The sequence below is a fragment of the Haemaphysalis longicornis genome, unplaced genomic scaffold, assembly GCF_048455015.1.
Source record: "Haemaphysalis longicornis isolate Haplotype H1 unplaced genomic scaffold, Haemaphysalis longicornis Haplotype H1 scaffold_16, whole genome shotgun sequence".
Lineage (NCBI taxonomy): Eukaryota > Metazoa > Arthropoda > Arachnida > Ixodida > Ixodidae > Haemaphysalis > Haemaphysalis longicornis.
The window spans coordinates 13,222,704-13,233,191 of NW_027526266.1; the positions used below are offsets into that span (position 1 = coordinate 13,222,704).

Genomic DNA, 10,488 nt, shown 5'->3' on the forward strand with positions numbered 1-10,488 from the left:
TCCCACAACTACACACACGACATATTCCACCACACCCGTCATACTTCTTAGGAGATGATGCTATGTTCTCTGTTCAGCTCACCTTTAAGTTCCTATCTGAAGTTCATTTCTTACAACTCATCTCATATCACCCATAGTTTTACCCCTGGTCCTATACACAAGCCACCGTATTTATTTTTTAACCACTCACGTTCTTCACCCTGGCCCTTTACACCAGCCGTGCTCATAGTATTTAACTGACTTTATTCGATTTCCCTCCTCATCAAATAACTTTGTATTTGGCGCTCTTTGCCCATGTCGGCCTTGCGCCATTAAACTTAAACCATCATCATCATAGATATCAACTAGTATTCTTACACAATGTGTTTTCTTACTAGTATACTAGTATTCTTACGTATTCTTACTAGTATTCTTACAGTATTCTTCACCCTGGTTCCGTAATGCGTGAATGACTGCTGAGGTTTCAACAAAGTGAAATGCTTTCTTATAATCTATGAAGTCTATATAAGGCGATTTAGTATACTCTGCGCACTTCTTAATCACCTGATTGATGGTTTCAATATTGTCCATTGTTGAATATCCTTTACGAAGCCGTGCTTCTTGTTGAGGTAAAATGAAATCTGAGGTTTCAGAAATAATGTTAGCGATTAGCTTGCTAAGTACCTTGTAGATAACTGACCGTAAGCTGATCGGCTTGTAATTTTTCAAGTCCTTCATGTCAGCTTTCTTATCGATTAGGATGATGTTCGCGTTTTTCCAAGATTCTGGTACACTCGCGTACATTAGGCGTTCCGGGTACAGGGTTGCCAGTTTTACTAGTACAATTTGACCATCCTTCAAGACGGCTCCTGCTATCTGATGTTAACCAGGTGATTTGCCCCCTTGCATTTCTTTTAAAGCCTTCCTTACTTCTTCTATCGTTACTGGAGGGATGTCTATCTCGTGTGAACTAATTTTTCGTTCTGTATTATCCTGGATGTCCCGGGTACTTTGCAGATCTCTATAGAACTCCTCGGCTGCTATAACTATTTTGTATTATTGTATACTACTTTTTGTAATATCTCAGGAACTGGTGGAGGAAATCACAACATCTCTAATTGTAAATATCCGCTTTTAATTTCACATACATAGTTAAACAAAAGGGGGTAAGAGCCTGCCTAGCTGTTCAAACTGGTTTTTATCTCTCCTGCTGCTGTAAAAATAAAAATAGCGAAGGAATGAATGATGTAAAATGCATAAACTATCAACATTTGGTTATTCAGTGTCCACAACTTCTGCAAATAAGGTTTATGGTACTGTTGAGAAGCAAAAACAATCTATCCCAACGTTTCTCTTTCAGGCTGGAGGAGAAGTCTTGGCTTCTCGGTGATGCAGTGTAGAAGTGTAAGTATAGCTAAAGTGAACGCGGCACGAAGAAGAAACAAAGGCGAGCGCTAATTTTGAAGCTGTAATGCCAGCGCTAGCCATCGTCTTTTTTCTCGTGACCAGTCAGTTCTTGCAGCACATCTGAAAAATTCTGAAGGCAGAAGTGGTGTTACACAACAAGGGCCGCTATTTGTTAAGGTGGACATCGAGTGTTCTTCATATGCCCACTTTCTTTCCTGTACATAGACGAATGACTGAAATCATCAATGGCCAATGACGTTTGTTTAATTATTTTCACCACGTTGCAGTAATTCCGCTACAGATGTTTCTGTGGTTTTCCCATGCCTCATGCGGATCCCCACCTAAGGAACCGGTCAAGAGCGGTGCAATTTGAAGCGCGGTTGCGCCGTGTCTGTAACCACCACTCGAGATAGCGCATCTAACACAAACGTTGAATGATGCTACGGCAGTGAATATTCTATGTAGAATTCAAGAGTAATAACCTTTGAGACAGTACAAGGCCCTACAAATTGTAAGTTGACTCCATCATGGCTCTTCCTGTAGTCAATATATGCTTAAGCCTTGAGATGGAATGCAGAAAAACGGAGCAAGCTCACACTAACCCGTAAAACATAACGGTAGCGAGAACGTACGGTGACTTCATGACCATCACGACGGATTATTTCCATCATTGCAGCTGATTTGCTTCTTCGCGACTGCCGCAACAGTTTATTCTGCGTCATTGTGGCTCTGTGAGTTTGCTCCGTTTTGTTGGGAGTTGTAATCATGAGACATCTCCTTTCAAGCGCGTGCGCTATGACCTGTCTGCCTCGTTCCGAGCAATATTTGGCACCATAGCGCCGAACGCTTCAGTTTATTTTTTGTGTAATTTTGCCTAAAGTTGCATGAGGGTATGCTGTGCTTGCATGAAGCTGGGCTATGGCCTTGAGGACCGCACACAGAAGCGCTAGGCATTTTCGTGGTTTTTTGGTTGTCGCAGCAGTGTTGGTTAATCTCCTTAAAGGGTGAATTTAGCTTCAAAAACCTGCGGAGGGGACCCTGGGCGGTTATCGCGCGGCACGCACACACGAACGCTAGGCATTTTCCTGGTTTTGTTAAATGCCCCGCGAGGCCCGCGGTCACGTGCGCGCTAGGCAATTTTCTTGTATTTGTAGATGCGGACACGAAAAATTAACGATTGTATAGATCTTCACCCTTACAAGAAGTAAGGGTCAATAAGGTTGAAGCTGTCCAGATTTAAGCGCGGACGTACGCGCGCACTGCGTTTTTTACAGGCGTTGGTTTAAACAGGCATTGTCATTTCCGCCGGTCCTTCTAAACTAGAAAGTACGTTAAGAAAGCGAAGTATGCTTTTCGTTACTGCCTCCCATCGCGCAGCCAAAACATGTATCGCAGTGACTGTTTACTGTTTATCACTGCATACTATTTAAATATTACGTAATGCGTATAGTTTAAAAGTAAATGCTGTATATTTAGCAATATTTATGTATGTATATATATATATATATATATATACATATATATATACACAAAGATGGGTCAGCAGTCTACAACGCCAAAGGAGGCATAGGGGTGTGGTTAGGCTCGTTTCTTTTTCACTACGGTTAATTAGGTAAACATTTTTTTTTAATTATACAGAAGAAAGTAAGAAAAACACGCGCCCAGAGTGGGGACCGAACCCACGCCTTTCGATAACATGTCGAATGCCTTACCAATTCGGCTATCTGGGGGACTGTGTTCTCCTTCACTTTCTGGACTATTTATATTTACTAGAAGTGTATCTGACGCTTGAGGGTGGTTGCCAGCGCCACTCTGACTACACGGGGAGAAGGGGACCTTCTTTTTAACCTCCGGGGCGTGACTGGAACGTCTACAGCCTGTCATCATGAGCGGGCTACTGGTGGGAATCCCTCTTATGCTACCTAGGCATCAAGGCTGCCAGAACCGAGACCCTCGCTAGGCTTTCGCAGAATAATATAGTAAGGAAAATGAGGGGCTCGTTGAGGAAATACAGAAAGATGGGTCAGCAGTCTACAACGCCAAAGGAGGCATAGGGGTGTGGTTAGGCTCTTTTCTTTTCCACTAAGGTTAATTAGGTAAACATTTTTTAATTATACAGAATAAAGAAAGAAAAACGCGCCCAGAGTGGGGACCGAACCCACGCATATATATATATATATATATATATATATATATATATATATATATATATATATATATATATATATATATATATATATATATATATATATATATATGTGTGTGTGTATATAGACTGAAAAGATAAAAACTCACACAGAGCGCGCAAAAAATAAGGTTAGTAGAGACAGAGAGAAACGAGAAAGACTTAGAAAATAAAAAAAGGTTTACTGACGTTTCAGGGAGAGGACTCCCTTTCTTCAGAGTACAAAATAGGTTCGTTTCAGAGCTACATATACAGAAAATGTAGCAAGCGCGAGGGCAAGGTAAGAGGAGGGAGAGTTTGTACAAATGGATTCATGGTTGGTGGGTAGCAAAAGAATGAAGGGAGAGCGGGAAAATTAATTACAACAAGGATAATAAGAACACACAGTCACGCGGTACGAACTTGGAAAAAAAGAGAGAGAGAAGAACCAAACACAGAGAAAAAAATAATACATAATTAAAAAATAAAAATAATAATAAATAACAAGGTAATTTTCCTCCCCCGTGGCAACGGGGGTGAAAGAGGGGTCAAAACAAGATAGGCCCATGCCCGTGTTCAACATGGGCAAAAAGATTAGTCACGCGGAACGAAGACATTCCAAAGAAGATATGCACACAAAGGGCGAACATCTGCCCATTCACACCCGTTCTAGGAATCCAAGTAAGGTCATTGAAACAAGAGACACGTGGCTTCTGTTGGTGGGAGGCGGGGGTCGCGCCCAAAAGCAGTAGGACAGGCAGTTTCGACAGGAAAGAGTGTACATTGGTATACAAAGAGCGAAAAAAATAAATAAAAACTAACCAGGTAATTTTTCCCTCCCTTGTGGCAACGGGGGTGAAAGAGGGGTCAAAACAAGATATGCCCATGCACGTGTTTGACATGGGCAAAAAGATTAGTCACGCGGAACAAGGAAACGAAGATATGCAAATGCACACAAAGGATGAACATCTGCCCATACACACCCGTTCTAAGAATCCTGGTAAGGTAATTGAAACTTGAGACACGTGGCTTCTGTTGGTGGGAGGCGGGGGTCGCGCCCAAAAGCAGTAGGATAGGTAGTTTCGACTCGAAATGAGTGTACATTGATAGGGAAAAAAAGACAAGGTCAAACAAGTCATTAAAAAAAGGTCATTGACTTGTTTGACCTTGACTTTTATATTTAAAAAATATATTTTCCTTTTTTTTTACTTCGCGTGGTCTTGTGCCCCGTACGTCCCTCTAACTTTATCTTTTCGTTTTTGAGTTTCAGGACAGGCCTGTTCCAGGAATGTTGCGTGGGTGACACGTGCCATTTCAGTTGCCGGGTCATTGGTTTTTCTTTTGTGTGTGGGTTTATGTGGTTTACCTACCTGATTTTGTTCTCCCTTTGTTTTCTTTTTTTCTTGACCTAGTTAGTTTTCCCACCGTTATCTTTTCTTTTGACCTGAGGCTTGCTGATAGTTTCTGATAAGGACCCCACCCTCACCGCCTGGTCTGCTTCCGGCGGTTCTGAGATCCTTTTTCTAAACCCCGCGGAGGGTCAATAATCACCCTCTCATCCTCTCTCCAAAAATTCCACGAATATCAACCACCAGCTGACTTCCGTGTGACCTACTTCACGGCTTTAACTAGACAACCTTCTTGGCCCCTCAATCTCTCCCGACACACTCCCAAACAAATCAGCTTGCTCAATTTCCCTTCCATCTTTCCCTCTCCTTTCACCTGGGGTCCTACCCCTATATAAACCGTGCCTGCCAGGCGAGAGATTGCCCTGAGGAAAGCAAGTTCTCTTTGCTGAAACGTAGGCCACAATCGTGCTTTTACCTTGTTCGAAGTTTTTCTTCTCTTTTATATATATATATTTATATTTATATATATATATATATATATATATATATATATATATATATATATATATATATATATATATATATATATATATATATATATATATATATATATATATATATAAATATATATATATATATATATATATATATATTTATATACATATACATAAATTTTACGATGTTCCTAACGTAGCCGTTTCCGTAGAAACATTGATCCATGGTTGGGGTCACTGCTTGTTTGCAACATATTTGTCTCTGATGCTCCAGATACACGTGCAAAAGAACGAAACCACAAAAGTTTTATTACGTACGATGTCATTTCTATGTGTCTTCGTTTGGACCAGACCCTGCCCACCAGAAACCAATTTGGGAGTCGTGTAATTTGAGACGCAGATGTCATATAAGCCTGCTCAGAACATAAGACCACGTATGACAAAGTTTTTTAGTGTGCGTTCCCGCGTTGCTTCCCGTCACAAACATTGGCTTCAGATATAAGCAACAAATCAAAGGGATGCCGCAGGGGTGCGCAATTCCATAATTGCAGCATTTTCAATTAAGGTGGTCTCCTGGCAACATAATTGGAAACTGCCAAATATACCTATTTTCATGGGAGCCTAATAGAAACCCATAAATTCTTTGCTTGCGGACAATTTAGCGGGCTATCCGAATCAAATAACACAGTATTCTCATTGGTTCGCTATGTATAAAAGCATGGACATTCACCTGCTGTATTATCGATAAGTCTGCAAACAAACGTCTTCTCCTCTGTTGAAGAAATTCGGTAAGTTAATACTTCCTGCAGAACGCACAGTTTTATGATACAAAATCATGGTGTACACTTGTTTACTTAAAAGGTGCGCAACTGCAGTAGTGGCAGAACCAACCTGAGATGTTCAGTTTCCTTTCAGCATAATAAACTCTAACTGCCACAATTAAGACTTATCTATGAAGGTCGGGAGCTCAAAAGTTTTACTTCGGGGAAGAAATTAGACCACCTTCGCTTTCTTTATTTCAGAAAAGCTAATTTTAAAGCAAAGCTGCCTGGTGTTTTCTAATCGTAAGGCTAAACTTCGTAGAAGTTCTCAAACGTGGCAAATCGATTTTCACAAACCATCACTGCCTGAGCGCTTACCTGTCCTCGCCAAGTTTTCTTCATTTTACTACCCCTAAAGCATATTTCGTTTCCACCGATATTGCAAAGCATATCAACAACACTTTTTTATGTTCTTCTATCTTTATTCCTAACAAACAGAATCCCAAAGTTTTTCTTGCCTTTTTTTTTGATATCCTCCACAGTCTTGAACTTTATTTTCATCAAAGCGCTCCAGACAGGTGGTTCTTCTGTTCTGGAGAACATGCGACATTGCCTATTTTAGGAACATTGCAGAAACGACCTCCAAGCGCACTCATTCGTACTCTATTTATTACGTGGTAGGCAACGTTGTGCAGGCTCGAGAGTCTGTTTTTGCGCTTCCGGCGACTAGAAGAATAGGGCGGAAGGCTTGTCAAGCCGTAAAATTCCAAATACTTTTAACTCAATTATTATAATTAGGATTTAATTGGCGTCTTCTGGGCGAGAAACGTTTAAGGACATTTGCTGCTGATTTCCGTGTTAATAACAAGAGTTTCAGAGATCGCACCATGAGTCCAAGCAGAATGCTGCGAGGAGAGCTCGTCTAAGCTTTGAGTACACGAAGCAAGCGGTTTCGTCTCTACTTCCTTTACTTTCGCTCATGTAGAAGCTACTCTCCGGACGCACATCTGAGTCAGGAAGTGCGGAGGAGGCGCATGAATTGATTGTTTTCGCTGGGGCGTTCTCACGTAGCTTCCACAGCGTTGTGGCGCTTGGCGCTTGTTCTCCGGCTCTCTAGGCTATACCCTCTCTAAGTTACTGCGCCACCGTAAAAGCCTCGGCGCATAAAAGAGTCACCAAATGTAGCGTCGATGTTTAAACAGGGCGCCCTATCAGAACTAATGACAATCAGTTCAAGAAAGGTGGAGATAGTCGAGGCTTCTCTGATAGTATGGTGACAAATTTTCGTCATAACGCAACAAAGCGACCCGTCATAACCCCTTTGGATCCCAATTTGCGTTGGTATATCTGACCACTGCTTTACTCAATCACTGTAAGGTTTATATTGATGCTTATTGGGATTCATCGGCAGCACTGAGAGCATCAGCCGATTTGAGATATATTGAAATAAAATTTTTGGCGGAAGTAATTTACACGTCATTAATATTTTATTTTTGTCCACTCTAAAAAAGCCTGTTTTCATTTCAGCAACCGATACCACCATGTCTCGTATCCTTGGAATCCAGTTTCTGGTCGTGGTGGCGGTCATCCTAGGTAATGCTGCACAATATTACTTTCCCGCATTGCATGCTCTCGCAGATATTTTTAGGCCGGCACACCATATTCTTTTGCTCGTTCCAGAAAGACCTTACTACAATAAGATTTAAATTTCTTTTGTATCGACTACTATCTACCCATGAAACCTAAAATACGCAGACAAGAAAACAAAAAAACGGCCGGGGGAGGTTTCAGCATGTGTGAGCGTGCTTTCCGGAAGCGTTTCAAAAACAGTTAATAGACGCTTCATAAATGCTTTCCCTAAATGCTTCATCCACAACCCCCTTCTAAAGCAGCATGAATTCGTTTTTATAAACACCTTCCCAATACCCCACGGTGGGCGGGTCCAAGACTAAGTGCAAAACTTTTGCTGACTGTCGGTGTACACTTCAAAGATTCAGAGTGCGGGAACATTCTTTATTGTTGACCTTAAAGTGTTTCTTATGTAAATAACTGATTCAATACTGCAATCCTCAGTATCATCTGAAGCAACGCTTGCTGCACTAGTCAACACACCTGAGTACAAAGCTTTGTGAAAACACCCCTTCGGGTACGTGAAACTCTGTGAGTGCGTATAGCTCTACTAAGCAGACAAAAACAACTGCCGTGTGTAGGCCAAAGCGCCGGAGGTTAAGTCTACATTCCGTTTCTTTTCGCCGCGGTATGGCGTAGACCGGCGCCCTTACATCGAAGTACATTCATTTTAGGCAGCGCTTTGTAAAATGAACACCAGAATATCCCTTAAACCTCAATGTATTACTATAGGCGTGATTTTTTATGTCAAGGGATAGCATTTGGTAAACGCCAAGCTGCGTCGAAAAAAATTACAAGGAACACCGTTCTCTTTGCATGTGCAGCACCGGATGTCTTTAGACGGCGTTACAGCTGAAACAAAGTCATAGGCACAATTTCAGGCCGTGTAATGCCATAATTCATCCTCCTGGACTTCAAAATGACCAATGAGGGAAGTCAGTACCTGTGGTGTTTTCCCTCGTTCCGTCCTTACGTCATCGCACGTTGTTTCGCATTGATGAAAGCTCAGTGACAGGCTGCCTGCCCATTTCAAAGACTAGGCGCTTTCTTTTGTGCATAAAAAGCCGCACGCCAGATTGGCGGCCACAGGCGATGTCCACCCCTAAACAGCCAAGATTCTCAAAATACGTTTCCAATACAAAAATTTTCCGAACGCTAGACATGAGTATGTTAGCAGGTAGGCGACGGCGGCCGATTGCCACCACTAAGCAGCCGAGATTCTCAAAATACGCTTCCAATACAAAAATCTTCCGGACGTAGACATGGCTCTGTTTGCAGCAACCTAATACATGACGTACGCCTTTGCAGTCTCGTTGAGCTCATGTCCTGCAAACATTTACGCAGTGAGAATGCAAGTGGTTTTTATTGAGGTGCACTATTTTGTACTTAGTCAAAATTTTTAATAGTTATTGATTCCCTCTCCTTCTTCTATTTTTTTGTTTCGAGGCTTTTTTACCCTCGGGCAAGTACTGCGAAATCTGCCATGTCAAACACTAATTGCGGACGTTGTGTGGGGTTCAGGCTAGCTGAGTCGCATTTATTTATGTGCACAAGATTTGTGGCCCAGAGATGTATGTTTGTGCTTGTTACAGGATGTGATTTGATTATTTCAAAGGAAACTGCGCCACCCGCTTCTGTGTCAGTGCTTGCAATGCAAACCGGAAGCGCGGTTAGGAAAGATTTTCATTCCCCCTTACCGTTTAAGGGAACGTGATGGCAAAATACTCCATAACCTATCCTCTTTGAACACTCTTTCGAGTATCCCGCTGTGATTACTTCAGACGAGTTCGGGTACCTGTTCAGTCCTCTCGACAACAATGTTTTATAGTGATAAAATTGAGCGGTGATGGTAACAACATGCACGTCGATCGTGTTATATAAACGGTTTCCCTAGGCTTGTGTGTATAAGATTTTCCAAGTCTACATTTTTTAGATTCAAGTCTAGAATATATTTTCCAAGTCTACAAACACCTATGACGAAACTGCATTTCAGACCCAACACATCAAATGCATTATTGAAGTGGTATTTTATGAAAAGCTGCTTTTTACTCTGGGCATTTCTCTTTTGCAGCCATGCTGGCGACTCCGGGTAGCGCTCTAGGAGGTGGAGTTGGTGGCGCCGGTGGAATCATGTTCCGCGCAGAAGGCGCCATGGAGCGCGCCGAAAATGCTGCTTCACAGAAGTAGATGCTTGGTTTACTGTTGAAGAAACCTAAACGCTCTGGTTAAAAGCCGTAAACACGATTTGATAATAAATGTTTCCTGGTGCAAACCGTACCTCAAATATTTTTTGTTACGAATTGGCTGATGCTGACGCGTTAACTCAAGGTATTTCTCCAGTACTTCGTCCGTGACCCGTTAATTGGTCGTAACGGTCATGTGCTGTGATTTATTTTGGATACATTTTTAAGTAACAAATAATGCCTAAATGTATTTCGTATCTTTCTCAAATTTGAGCCTAACAGGTATCGCTGTGGAGACTTAGCAAAACTACTAAGCAACAGTATTACCCCGAAAAGGTTTGTGTGCTCCGATCTTGCAGAATGCAACGGAGGCATTTTTTCATAGCGGCATTTTACAAAGCTGGTGGAGATTTCCAGGAAAATGAGCTGTATGTCATAGAAATTTCAACATAGGAAGAAAATAACGCACAGAGTGGCATTTTGATTGAATTCCTTCTGCGTCCTACTAGATGTTTCCAAAGA

The 10,488-nt window shown here is 41.8% G+C and overlaps 1 long non-coding RNA gene across 1 annotated transcript; it reads left to right on the forward strand.

The window, feature by feature from the left end:
• The first annotated feature begins 6,064 nt into the window (after positions 1-6,064).
• On the forward strand, positions 6,065-10,064 carry LOC144166118 (uncharacterized). The gene is made up of 3 exons (XR_013321584.1): positions 6,065-6,181; positions 7,682-7,747; positions 9,855-10,064. It is a non-coding gene; the product is annotated as an uncharacterized LOC144166118 (long non-coding RNA).
• Positions 10,065-10,488: the final 424 nt, after the last annotated feature.